Consider the following 14,135-nt stretch of genomic DNA (forward strand, 5'->3'; position numbering starts at 1 on the left):
TATGGAAAAGTGATGTATACTATTCCATTCCTTCTTTCTCCCACCTACGCAACCTTTTGGTCTCAACTATTAGCAATTATTACAAATGGATTATGAGATAATTTTTCATATATTAACTCAGTCATTTACTAAATATTTATTAAACTCTTACTATATCCCAAATAACTATACAAGTTATTAGGAATTTTGATAATAACATGGCATTTGACCATGATGAAAAGTGTAAATCAGCAAAGGAATGAGTAGAGATGGGTGGAAATCAAGGAACAGTAGATGCTGGGAACTATAGGGAAGTGTCCAAAGTAACAAGGAAGGACAGAAAGAGGACCTCGGGAGATGGAAACACCATTCCTGTTCAAGAGCAAGATTTAATCTGGAAAGTCAAACTTCCAGGTACAACTTTGAAAATGGAAATCAGTCATTTTCAGCACAAGTATAGTGTGTCACTTAGACACTGGATGTTCTAGAGAAAAACAACAAGATAAATCTTGCTCATTTTTAAGACTGAATAAAAATAAACACATATGGAAACAGTGAACAGGAGTGACATCCAGAAGACCCATAAGTAGAATATTTCTTGGAAAGTGATTTTCTGCACATATTGTAAAAGGATAAAAAAAGTTTAAAAAAATCAAAATGGCATCATTGATCAAAGAAGAAATTATATTTACTTAGAGTTAAGATATGAACAGAAAAGAATGAACAGTTATACTGTTCTTATACTTATTGATGTATAAAAAGGAAACTGAGTACAATTTAAAAATATATTGAAAGAACATTAAGTATACTCAGAAATTTGATGTAGTATGTGGACGGCAACGCTGCAAAGCGTTTTTCAGGGAGTGGAAGAAAAGAAGTATTCCTTGTATGTAAAGGAACAAGGGAGTTGGAAAAATGACAAAGAAGATGACAGTTATGGAAGCCCAGAAACAGAGTCACTACACACAGATAAATGTCATTTCACAAGAAAATGTCAGAACACATGTAACCAGATTTATTTCTAACCTTACTAAACACCTGTGCATGCAGTTTGACAGAACTCTGTAGACCTCTGCAGATAAAGATGAAACCCCCCCTCCAAATCTATTCCAGAGATTTGGGCACTCACTCTTCACCTCTCACAGCACTAAGTTCATTCTCCTTTGTCTTAGACATAGCCTAGAAAGCCACTTGAATTGAAAGAATAAAGAAAAACATCTACAAATCTACAAGGATAAAAATACATTAGCCATACTAAAGACCAAATAATTTACCTCTAAAATATGAAAGGCCAGAAAATAAAGACAGTTTGAAAGGGGAAAAAAAGTAACTGCTTGGCTGCATAACAGACTGAATTGTCTTTTATATGCGCAGGAGCAAATGGCAGTTCTGTCATCCAGTAGGTGTCAGGAAGCACGCGCGCGCACGCACACACACATACACACACACACACACACAAACGTGAATTAAAGGAGAGAAAATAGCATATAAGGAAGAGCATTAAAATACAGAGTCCCGATAGTTTGAAATACTTCAAAAGGGAATAAAATTGACAAGGTAACCACAGCAAGTAACACAGTGCCTAGTAAAGTGGCGCTCACTTATCATTCATTGAAAGAATATGTGTTGCAGATAATCATAAATGAACAAAATGTGAACAAAATTACAAACATCAAAAGTAGATAACCTGACTAGAATTGTACCCCTGGAAGAACTGGAAAGAGCTCAAGAGATCTAACCTCTAAACAGGTGCTGGAACCATATGGCTTTACGAATGAATCCTCTCACCCTTCAAGGAACAGAAGATAGTGGCAATGATGTTCCAGCTATTCTAGGACATGAAAAAATAGAAAGATGCCCTAGTCATTTTATAAATCTGGCATAACAATGATATTAGAATATGACAAAGAACAGGAAAGCAGACCAATTTGACCTTAGACTATAGACGTTAATATAATAAAATATTTGTAAACTAAAATTCAGTGCTTTATTAAAATGACAGAATCAAGTACGTTATAGAATAATAATAATAGCTAAGAAATATGTGCCTTTGATCCCTTCCATTCCTACCTTGTTAAACATTTCCACTGCAAATTCCTTTGTGGCCGAGTGGGACAGTATTTATGTCTGTCCAGATAGGTTACTTCTCTAACCCTGTTTTATTGCCAGAGTAATCAGTTAATCTCTCTTAGTATGTGGATTTTAAATGGGTAGTTTATTGGAGAGTGATGGGAAACAGTAGCAATAGGTACAAATAAAATTGGCAAATAAAACAATGAGTCAATTATTAATTGGGGAAACAAAGTATTAGAAAATAAGCCTAATTTTGATATACTACTTAACTCAGCAGTGAATGTTAGGAACATAATCCTAATAATGTAAACAGAGTATTGATTTAACTATAAATGTTATATTAGAAATATGGGATGAGAGGAAATGGGATGCTATTTTAAGAGTATAATAATTATGCATAGCAAATAGGAAATCAAAATATTATATCTAATATAGATGCATCAGTTAATAGCAGTTTAAGATTTCATGTAGGTGTATGCAGGTGAATCCTAAGATTGTGTACAATGAAACAACTAAAGGAGTTTTAGTTTAGTTGTCTGTAGGGAGTAGAATTGCCCAGATCCGGCAGGATAGGGGACTACTATATTTCAGTACTGTAATTAGTCATCGGTATTATAAGCAAGATTCTAGGTACTTAAATGGCTTTAAAAGTATTGTTTCAACTTTTAAAACTTTAAGCATGTATTAGATAACATGAAAATGTATGAATAAATCTGGTTGTAACAACATTAATTTGGGGCAAAGGTATAAGAAAACTGGCCCTCAAGGAAACGTATTGTGGGATTCAAATAAATTTAATTAAAAAGGCATGTTTTCATTGTTATTAAAAGCTTTAGTAATCCATAATTCCTGACCTAGTAACTTCTATTCTTAGAATTTATTCTCAAGAAAAAGTCAAAATTATTCACAAACTTTTTCATCATTTGCCATTTTTGTGGTATCTTTTGCAATGGAAAAGATATATCTTTTAAGATTTGGTAATTGTACTACCCACAATTTATATATATGCCAATTATTAACTTATTGTATATCAGCTCCAAACTCATCCTTCTAACCCACTTTTTGTTCCTGAGACTGAGATCTTGGAAACTACATTTCCCACTTGCCTCCGTGTTGAACTCTGCCTGGGAGATTACAAGGCCGGAGGAAGAAGTAGGAACTTGCTCCTTCTTGTGGACTTCCAGTGCTTCCAATGGCTTGCTGCTTCATGGTAGCAGCAGGTGACCCTTCCTACGACAACAGCTAAATCCAATTTTCAGTTTTTCCCCCAGACTCCTAGAACTAGCCTCAGTGAACCCTCTTTAGAGACTCAGGAAAGCAACACCCTCTCTCAGAGGGTCTGAGTGTTATGGTTTAATAACTAAAATATCTTCCCCTTGATCTCTCAGCCCTCCAGATTAAATAAAGCTGCTTCCTATAGTTCCTGCCTTTAAGATACCTTAAGGGTTCTCTTTTAACCAGATCAGCTATCTGGTTAGCAAATTTATACTTAAAACATTTTTCCTCTCAAGTTCTTTTATGGAATAAATGGTACAGTTTCTAACTCCTGACTCCTAAACTATGTAATTATGGGGGGAGTGAGGGAGGGAGAGAGGGTGTGTCTGAGTGTGCACATGCTTTTAACCCCTATATAATAGTTTTAAAACCTGAATAAAGGTTGCTCAAACACCTTTGGAAAAAAGGCATTCTTTTCCATGGCAAAATATTCTTTGTTGAAAATAACAGTAAGCATATCTAAGCAAACAAAAAATCAATTATAATGTAAAACAATTTTCTGAATTTTGAAAACTTGAATTACAGGGTACAATGGAGAAAAGACTTAATTAAATAGATAACACAAAGTGTGGAAATTTAAAATCTGTTTGTGCTGAGATGAGCATCTTTCTCCTTTTTGCTTATCAGTCACTGGGCTTCTCTGAACTCTAGTCACTGGACTGCTTTCTTATCCATTACATTTGCTTTGTTCCCAGTAACTATGTTTCTAGCATAAGCCTGACAGTGCTTTCCACTGGAATTAGATGATATTGGTGGCTTTATAGAGAGAGGTGTTTTTTTGCTAAGCAGGAGAGTTGGGATGATTTGTCCAGGGAAAGGAACTCCTACAGACAACTTTGGTTAATTTAACATTGCCCATTCTATCCAGTCTGTGTTCTACTTAATTGCTGTGGTGGACATGTGGTAACAAAAGGCTCATTTTCATTAGTAAAAAACAAAAATATCCCAGGGGGTTTGTTGCTTTCCTGAAATGGAATTAGTCTAAAGGAAGGTGGTTGGAAATATATACAGATAATAACAATTTAGTCAGGGCCTCCCTGGTGAAGCAGGGGTTAAGTCTCAGCACTATCAAGCTATCACCAGCTACTGCAGATGAGTTCAATCCCTGGCCAGAGAGCTAATCCACATATTGTGCAGCAGACCTCTCCTCTCTCACCAGCTGTTCCCCTAAGCAGTATATCTCAGTAGATCCACCTGTTCTGCTCCCCACTCTGTCTCTGGTGAATCCTCTCCCCTCCTCCACACCTCTGGTCTACACACTAGTTCTTGTATACTCAAATGAATAAAATAAATCTTTAAAAAAAAACAATGTAGTCAGTTTTCATGCTAGTGGAGCCTTTTCTAAAACTCTCTTTTTAAAATAGCATCAAGATTCCTATGCAAAAACTTTTCCTCCTGGGGGAAAACAAAAGTTTGTTTCTTCAGCAATTCATCTGGCACGAAGAAATCAAAAATACTATGTATTAAAAGAAATCCACAGCAGTTTTGTAGTAGCATGGCAAACTAACATTAATAAATGAAGCTAATTAGGCTTGATTTGCATATTTAACTCATCTTAATTGCACATGGATCCAGCAAACATTTTAAAAGCTGCAATCAATCTTTCACAGACATGGTTAGTTATTTATATGAAATAACAAAAACTAGGAATCTTGTTAATGATTTTTGTTTCCAATTTATATGCCATTGGGATTATTTCAGTAATAATAATGCATATTTTCTTTAACAAATTGTAACCTTTGTAAAGGGTTAAAATTCTTTAGTGTCACAGTTGTTTTTTCAAAAGACTTGCAGAATATGTGAATGTTATATAAATTATTCAATTACATTAAATATTTGACCAAGTTCAAATTAAAAAGAAGATTCATACTATTCATTGACATTAATTTTTAAATTTGATAACTAAGGTAAAAGCTATAATAGCGACAAGCTACACATAGTGAATAGTTAGTAGAATATTTTTCTCACTTTTTTCCAAGGCATAAATTTTCAAGGTATAAACTTTAATTATGCTCACCCTCGGGCACAGTTAGCTTTGTCTTCTTTAACAGTACTTTCATTGATCATGAAATTTGAAGTAAAAATACATAGGGTACAATTGCACAATTTAATTCTATTTAGCTCCAATAAGTTTTATTTCAAGAACTTCTCTGAATGACTTTTAAGTACTTTTTTCTTTACTATAAGCAGTTACTTTCTGGAAATATACACTAGAACCGTGTTGTGAGGAGACAGTGCCTCTACATTGCCAGTTGGGAGGGGCTGGCAGGGGTTGCAAGGATGACAAAGTGCATGGGGGGCTGTGGACTGGGGAAAACAGTACACAAAACTTGCTCCTGTGGTACTGTCAAAAGGTGTGAAATTCACTTATTAGGGTTCCATATCTTAGCATTCTCTCTACCAGGATTCACTTATAAAATCCAAACTTTAGGAAGTTAACCCTTTGGCTTGAATTACCCTGGAAATGCAGAGGTCATGTAGTAAAGAATAGAAAGCTGGTGAAGGGCAAAGGTAGCCATTAATAGCTTTCCTAGGAAAGGTTCTACTAGGTTTGGGTGAATGTGTGTGAGTGTGTTGTGTGTGCTAATTCAAAAATATTTATTAAATACCTCAATGAGCCAGCTCATTTCTGTGGTATAATTTTGAAGTAATGAAGATAATACTCACCATTCCTATTATCACAGAGTTTATACTCTGTATGTGGCTTTGTAATAATTCACATTTATTGAGCACTTGCTAGGTCCCAGGCAGTCCTCTAGGCATTTCACATGAATTTGCAAAGTCTCACAATGATACCATCATGTAGATGCTCTTATTATTTCCATTTCAGAAATGAGAACTCTGAGCTCCAGAGTGTTCCAAGGACAATATAAGCAGCAACTCCCAAATTCAAATCCAAGCACCAAACCACTTGCACCAAACCACTTGCTTTTAACTGCTACATTACATGCATGCATATTTGTTCACTTAGATCTATGCTCTAATGTGACATAGAAAGGAAAATTTCTTGTTTCATTTTGGCTCAAACTGCATTAATGTAAAATATATAGATTATATATACAAAATGGCTTTTTCATTCCTGAGATATTTTGAGAATAGTAGAATAAATATATTCTCAGGACCTTTGTTATGGACTGAACTGTACCCTCTCAATATCATGATGTCCTAACCCACAGCACCTCAGAATATGTCTATATTTGGATGCATGGTCTTAAAAGAGATGATTAAGAATAAATGAGGTGATTGGGATGGACTCTAGTCCAATCTGACTAAAGTCTTTATAGGAAGAGATTAGAACAGAGATACACACAGAAGAAGAGCATGTGAAGACATTGGGGAGCCCCAAATAGCACCCATTAATCCTCTCTGTGGTGTCAGAGAATGTGACCACCACTCAATGTCTGAAAACAAAGAATTGAATTTATCATGTTAAGTTAAGCAAAGAAGAGCTATGTAGTCAGAGTTATACTCATTGCACAAACCCAGTTATTAATCTTTTATCAAGTTTTTGTAAGAGACATGAATGGATTAGGTCAGTCTTAAAAAAAATGTGCTTATTATTGAGGTTTATTTTTTTTGTCTCTTACAGGGGTGGAAGAAAGTTAATATCAGCCTTAGGAACATGTTATCTGTAGTGAATCTTAGGCCAATTGGCTGACTTTCAAATTGTGAGACTAATGCTATTTGGGCTTCTCAAGGAGTATTCACTGAGGTTAGTTGTCATTGATTAATTAGGTAGGTTTAAAACCAGTTCTGGTTGTTTACTTGTAAGCAGAGCTATGAAGCTGTTACTAATTGATTGGACAAGTTTAAAACTAGCTCTGGTGTCTGTTACCATGGCTATAGAACAATAGGGTTTTCCTGAGAGAGTCCTGACTTTTTTATTCTCATTGAACACCAAAAATTGATATGTAGAACAAGGACTAGAAAAGATTACCAATTAATGTACAAATAGTAATATTTTTCACTTGTGTGGGCACTATGCTTGTCATTTTACATACATTTCTTAAATTGTAATTGGGAACTTAAAGTGTTATAAACCAATAAAATTTTTTAAAGATTAAAATATTATCAATTTTATATGGTAGAAAGTATGAGTTGCTACATGTAGAGTAGCATAGGATTTATACAAATTGGAGATGTTTCCAAATATAAACCCTGCAATTTCACTCTAGTATCATATTATTCATAACAACATACTGCCTCTCATAATAAAATACACATACAGTATGATTTTCATTTATGCATTGATGAGAGAATAAAAATAATGAATGTATGTGCACAGATTACTCCATGTAACATACAACAGGTACCATTTTCAGTGATTGTTTCTGAGGATGGCCCGAGATGGGAGACTAGATTTTCATTGGATGGCTTTCTGTTAATACTGGATTTTCTAACATATTTTTCTCATGGTGGGAATATTTTTACTGAGAAGGGCAGGAGGAAAATCTCTGAAATGATGGAAATGTTCTATATCTTAATCTGAATAGTGGTCACACAGAGAGAAAAGTCCTTGACGTCCCAAAGACTTTTGCATTTTACTCTATGTAAGTTATATGTCAATGAGATAAAAGGCAAAAAAAAAAAAAAAAAAAAGAAGGCATTTTATCACATTAAAAAGACTTTTTAAAATGCAGCCTTGTTTTGAAACAAGCCAGTTCTGAGTTGGAAAGCCTTATTTTATATTTTTAAGTCTGTTAAACTCTTTCAAAAGAATATTGAATTCATCAGTTAAATAAGAGCATTGTAATGAGAAAGGAAGTTTGTAAATATTAACTCTAACAATTTTAGTGATGCATTAGCTATTTTATTATTTTATAGTAGGCATAATTTTAAGAGTTTTTCAACTTTTGTCTTGAGTATTAGGCTTCTGATAAGTGCCATTTTAATATTTAACTTTTCATATTACATTATTGATGGTAGAGGAACTTTTTAATATTTGAGGAGACAAGGTAAACCCTGTACTTTAGTGCAATTTGGGATCGGCTGGGTTTTGTTAGGAAAACACACAACTATCTGGTCACAGCAGCATTTTTTGCTCATGGTTTATATCCCTGTATGTTGAACGGGAGGTCTTTGTTCATCCTACTCACAGGATCAAAAATTTTCTAGCTGCTTCATTGAAGCTGCTGGTTTCTGCCAGAGGCAAAAGATATTCCTGAAGCTATTGCACCTGTAATTAAGTGCTGGAAAAGTGCAGCTGGAGTGAGCATGAGATGGGTATTGCATGATCATTCCAAGCACAACTCTTGGGGGCAGGACTTATTTTGTGGTTCTGTATGACTATATCTGGGCCAGGAAGTGCACATCTGCCAGAAAGAACAAGCCTTGGAATAATTCGGTAAATGCTACTGAAAAGTTACCTCTACTTTTTGTCTTGATTCGGCTTCTTCCCCACAAAATATTAGGTGACTTTGTAATTAAAATATTTACTATCTTAGCTGTAACTTTTTACCTATATCACCATTGATTAAGTGCTTCTTTTTCTTAGCTCCAGGATGGGAATTTTAATAATGCCCATCTCATAAAATTGTTGTTAAAACTAAATGTGATAATAACAGTAAAAAAAACTTAGTACTATGGTCTAAGTACATAATACACACTCAATAAATGTAAAGGTATTTCCTTTACCTGAAATTATCAGTCTCCATAAAATCATTTAAAATGTTGAGTCAGTGGCAAAGGATTGTGGAGCTAAGACTGTGTACCCTCATGCCATGACTGACCAAGATGAAAATAAATATTGGGAATAAGACCAAGCTATTTGTCCAAAAATACATATATCTGGTGAGATAGCGTTCTTCCACAATTTAATATTTCTCTGTGTAATGGTTTACTGTGTCTCTCAACAGCTGTTTATAAATCTTATCAGAGCTATCTTGGGCCTTGGGGATGAGGGAATGGTGGACAAGATAGTGGGGACTTTAGTCCAATGGGAGGAAACTAACAAACACACAGAAACAAATGTATTAAATAATCTTAATGATGAGTGATATGAAAGAAACAAAACATGATGACCTATATGCTGGGCATTAGAACCTGCCAAAACAGTTAGACAAATGTAAACAAATTCTTCACAGGAAGATACCACTAAATCTCTCCAAAAGTCTCTATATTTAGAGTTGTTGTCCAGTCATCCTTTCACTCGGCTGAAATACTCTGCTCAGAAAACTCTGATCATGCAGAAACATGACAATATTCATAGAAGCCAGGGGATGATAAGACAGAAGCAGACAGAAGCCAATATAGAACTTTGGACCTATGTAGAGTTTGGGATATATTCCCAATATAATGATAATTGTTTTTCTAACTTCAAGCAGACCCTTGGTGTGATCTGATTCATGTTTTATTAATCACTCCAAAGGCCATGAGAGGAATGTATGGGGAGTGGGGTAAGAGTAGGAGCAAAGACACCAATAAAGATGTTCTGCTATTGTCATACTATGTATGATGATGATGTCCTGCACCAGCGGTGATGGTGAGAGAGACAGAGGAGGGCACAGAAGGACTGTATATTGAATAAAGAGCTAATATGCTGGATGGGAATGGGGGTGGAGAGGGAGGAGATGAGTAGGTGTCTGACTCAGCTTTTTTATTGCCTAGGTTTTATTTAGCAATTGGTGATACTTATTAGTTAGAGGGTAAAATTGGCAATGGGAAAGATAAGCAGTTGGAAAGCATTAAATCATAAAGGATGCTTTTGTATGTTCTGTCTGACATGCTGCAGGTCACCAGCTGAAAACGGATGACCGATGGGGTAGATTCAAGTTGAATGTTTGTTGAAATTCAAACAGTTATAAGGAACAGAACATGGCACCCAAAGGCTTCCAACAATGGAAAGCCATTATTACCCTTAGGCTAGGTCTGAAGGGGCAGAAAGAGAGCATTACTCATCACACTATGAGCTGGAGTCATGGAAGAGGAGCCAAACAATAGAAGTTGTGGGATTAGGTGAAGAATAGGGTCACTGACCAAATCACAGCTGAACAGGAAGAGAACTGAAGTGGACACTTATTCATCTCTATCTTTGTGTTTCCATATCCTGCCAGAGCTTTCCTCTGACTGAATCTAACCAGAGGCCAGAGGGACTGAGATCCCACAGTGATGTAGTTAGTAGAGAGCAGGGCTTTATACAGGGAGCAAGGCAGTGCCACAGAGGAAATGAATCTGAGGAATGGACAAAAAAAAATTGTACTGATGCCTCAAAGTCTTTTTAGTGGGGTCTTTAAGGAGGCAGTCAACTAAAGTTAGAGATGTTAATCTGGACGTCATCAGCATTTCAATGGTGTATGTCTTAAATATTAGGACCTGATATTCATTAATATGAATATTATTTTGCATTATTTACTCTACCAACATTAAACATACAATATCTCATTTAATTCTTAAAATAAACCTACAGGTTAAGTATCAGTATCTCGTTGTACACAGGTAATGGTATTGGACAGATAGGTTGGTTTTGAGAATTAGATGAGGATACTGAAGCAGACGCTTCTATCCCCAGGGCCAGTGCTAGAAACCATTAGTGCCCAATGCTTCTCTGAGAGAATCGAATACTGCAGCAGTGACTTATTAGATCATGTGATTGTTTTTTTTTAAGACTCTTCTCTCTTTTTCATGTTTTCCATTCCCTTTAAAGAAAACAATTCTGACAAAATTTCATCAAAGATTTATTCCAAATTTTAATGCCCTGATTTGAGTATTACTTTTGATTAAGGCTGTTTGCAGACTGTACAATATTAGTAATCCACATATTCCCTTCGCCACTGAAAGAGTAGATTCACTTTTATCTTGGGAACAAAGCTGGATAGAAAGACTTTTTAAACTTTTCTTAATTCATGAAACATTTATCTTCGAGTCAGGTTCTGTTCCAGGAGTGCAAATGTGGCCCGTCAGCATTTCCATTATAACCCTATATTTCCAAGGCCTTTCAAGAGTGCCTTAGAGATTTGACTTTGAATTAAAATTTGGCATTCAGGAATTGAATCAGAAAAGTGTATTTTCCTTACCAATTACTCAAATAGTTTCAATTTCTCAGTATAGAAGAGGACCAAATATAAAACTTTTATGAATGCAAACAAATTTATGAAAAAATTGCTAATTTAAATATTGAAAACATTGACACTCACTATACAAGTATAATTTTATATAACAATACATGATACTAGTTTTCAATAAAAATGTTCCTAAGGTAATGTAGGAAAGCTAAAGAAAACACGTGTCCCCCTTTTGACTTTGTAAGGAATTTATTTCTACTTTGGAAATTTGGGTGATTTGAACTCTCAGCATCACTGGTTTGATGTTATAACACATTTAAGATACTGAACCAGAATAACCTGTGCAACGGGAATCCTGAGAGACAGTTGAAGTGTTTCAACAACTTTCAATGAAATTTGATTTATGTGGGAAAATTTTGCATTCTATGAAAAAGGGTTAATAGCATACATTCATTCTGTAAATGGATACTTAAAATTTAATGGGGCAAACACAATGGCAATAGTGAGGACTAACTAGAACTTAAAAAGATTTCCCAGTTTTGCTGAGTTCAAAAATATCCCACAAATGTGCTACAAGAAGAAAGACACATGATAATGAGCCTCTGTCTTTACTATCTCATTTTAGTCTTTTCTGTCATCCCTCTCCAACCATAAATGGGTTAGTACTAAGTAAATACTAGATGGCTGAGAAGAGCAAATGAAGCCTTTTTTTTTTAAGATTTATTTATTTATGCATACAAGAACTGAGGTACAGGCCAGAGGCACAGGGGCTGTAAGTGGGGGCAGGTGGTGATAGGATTCACCAGAGACAGAGTGGGGAACAGAACAGGTAGACGAACAAATATACTGCTGAGGGAAGCAGTGGGCAAGTCAGGAGAGGTCTGTTGCCTCATGTAGGTAGTTCCCTGGCTAGGCTGGGATCCAACTCCTGCTGCAGAGGCCGAGGATAGCTTAACCCCTTGTACCACCAGGGAGTCCTGGAAGCCTTTTTAGTAAATCTACTCTCCTGATTGACTTGTTACCAGCCACACTGGCCTCCTTGCTATTCTAGAGACACACCAGGCAAACTCCCACTCTGAGGCATGTGCTCTAGCACTTCCCTTTTCCAGGAATTCTTTTCCTTCAGATGTCTGCTTGATGGAAACTCCCTTCTATCTCTCTGACAGTAGTTAAACCACATCACTCAACTTCGTAATTTAATTTTCTCTTAGCCCCTTAATCCCAAAATCATGAGGTCTCCTACCCCACCTGACTTTTCTTCTTTCCACATCACTTATTGTACTTGAGCCCACTTTATACCATTTAAAAATATCTATTCCTGGGCCTCCCCTGGTGGCACAGGTGGTTGAGCACAGCGCTGTGAAGCTGTCCACGGCCTCTGCAGTGCTGGTCCAATCCCCACCAGCCTCAGAGCAACCCACACAACGAGCAGACCTCTCCTGTCTCACCCGCTGCTCCCCTCAGCAGTGTATTTCATCAGTCTACCTGTTCTGTTCCCCACTCTGTCTCTGGTGAATCCTCTCACCTTCCTGCTCCTCTGGCCTGTATGCATGAATAAATAAAACTTTAAAAAAATAAAATAAAAATACCTATTCCCTCTTTCTCTCTCCTTAAAATAAGGTCACTGAAAATAGTTTTTTTTTTGTTTTATTCATCAATGTACTCTAAGTACCTTGAAATGTGCCTGACATATGTCAATTTCTCAAAAATATTTGGTGAATGAATAAATGGCTGAATGAAATCTGAATTTTGACTCTTAACAAGAATCTATAAACAATAGTCCATACATAATTTGGAATATTTTGCTAAGATATTTAACTATGCATTTTGACATTGGTGTCAAAATGAAAGTTCCCACATTTATGTTCCCATAGTTTTGCGTTATGAGCCCCTTTTGCCTGGTATCATTTAAAAGAAAGCTTGGACATTTTTATAGTAAGCTTTAATTTTAGCTATGGTTGGAAAAGATGAGCTGAATGGGAGGTGGTGAAGTATAGTTTTCACAAAAACTTATTTTGTTTAAAAATTATTACTATAGGGCCTCCCCTGGTGGTGCAGCAGTTGAATATTGGGCTGCGAAGCTGCCCGCAGCCTCTGCAGTGCTGGTTCGATCCCCAGCCACCAGCAAGGGTCCCACATGGCGCGCAGACCTCTCCTGCTGCCCACTGCTCCCCTCAGCAGTGTGTTTCGTCACTCTGCCTGTTCTGTTCCCCACTCTGGCTCTGGTCAATTCTCTCACCCTCCCACGCTTCTGACTGTACCCAGTGCTTGTATAAATAAATCTTAAAAAAAAAAAAAGGAAAAATTATTACTGTATGGGCCTCCCTGGTGGCCTTGGGATTAAGTCTTAGTGCTATCATGGATATGGCCTGAGTTGGATCCCCAGGCAGGGAGCTGACCAGCTGATGGCACAGCAGACCTCTCCCATCTCTCCTGTGCTCCCTGTACCAGTGTAATCCACCTGCTCTGTTCCCCATCTATCTTAGATCAAAAAAAAAATAAATAAATAAAAGGGCCCCCCACCCTCTCAGTAATGGTGGAAATGTCCTGAAAACAAGAGCTTTCTATAAAGACTTTACCATTGGGCTTCATCATGCTAATTGCAAAACTTGAATCATTTAATGAGAGTTCACCACCTGTTCAGTGGTGTAAAAGGAAGTGAACCAGAATGTCAGAGCAGACACCGGTGCTGGTGGCACACTTGCCCAATAGCCTTATATGATTCAAAGTGGTGGCTGACAGCAAAACTCACATTTTCTATCATAAGAATATGTTCATTTGTTGTTGGACCTAAAAAGTGATTTCAAA

The 14,135-nt window shown here is 36.4% G+C and overlaps 1 protein-coding gene across 2 annotated transcripts in view; it reads left to right on the forward strand.

Annotated features, from left to right (window-relative positions):
• Positions 1-14,135, forward strand: part of SPAG16 (sperm associated antigen 16) — a gene marked incomplete at both ends in the record, with an annotated part of 714,501 nt that overhangs the window by 473,975 nt on the left and 226,391 nt on the right. The window lies entirely within an intron of this gene.

Source organism: Talpa europaea, assembly GCF_964194135.1.
Source record: "Talpa europaea genome assembly, chromosome: 1".
In the NCBI taxonomy this organism is placed as follows: Eukaryota; Metazoa; Chordata; class Mammalia; order Eulipotyphla; family Talpidae; genus Talpa; species Talpa europaea.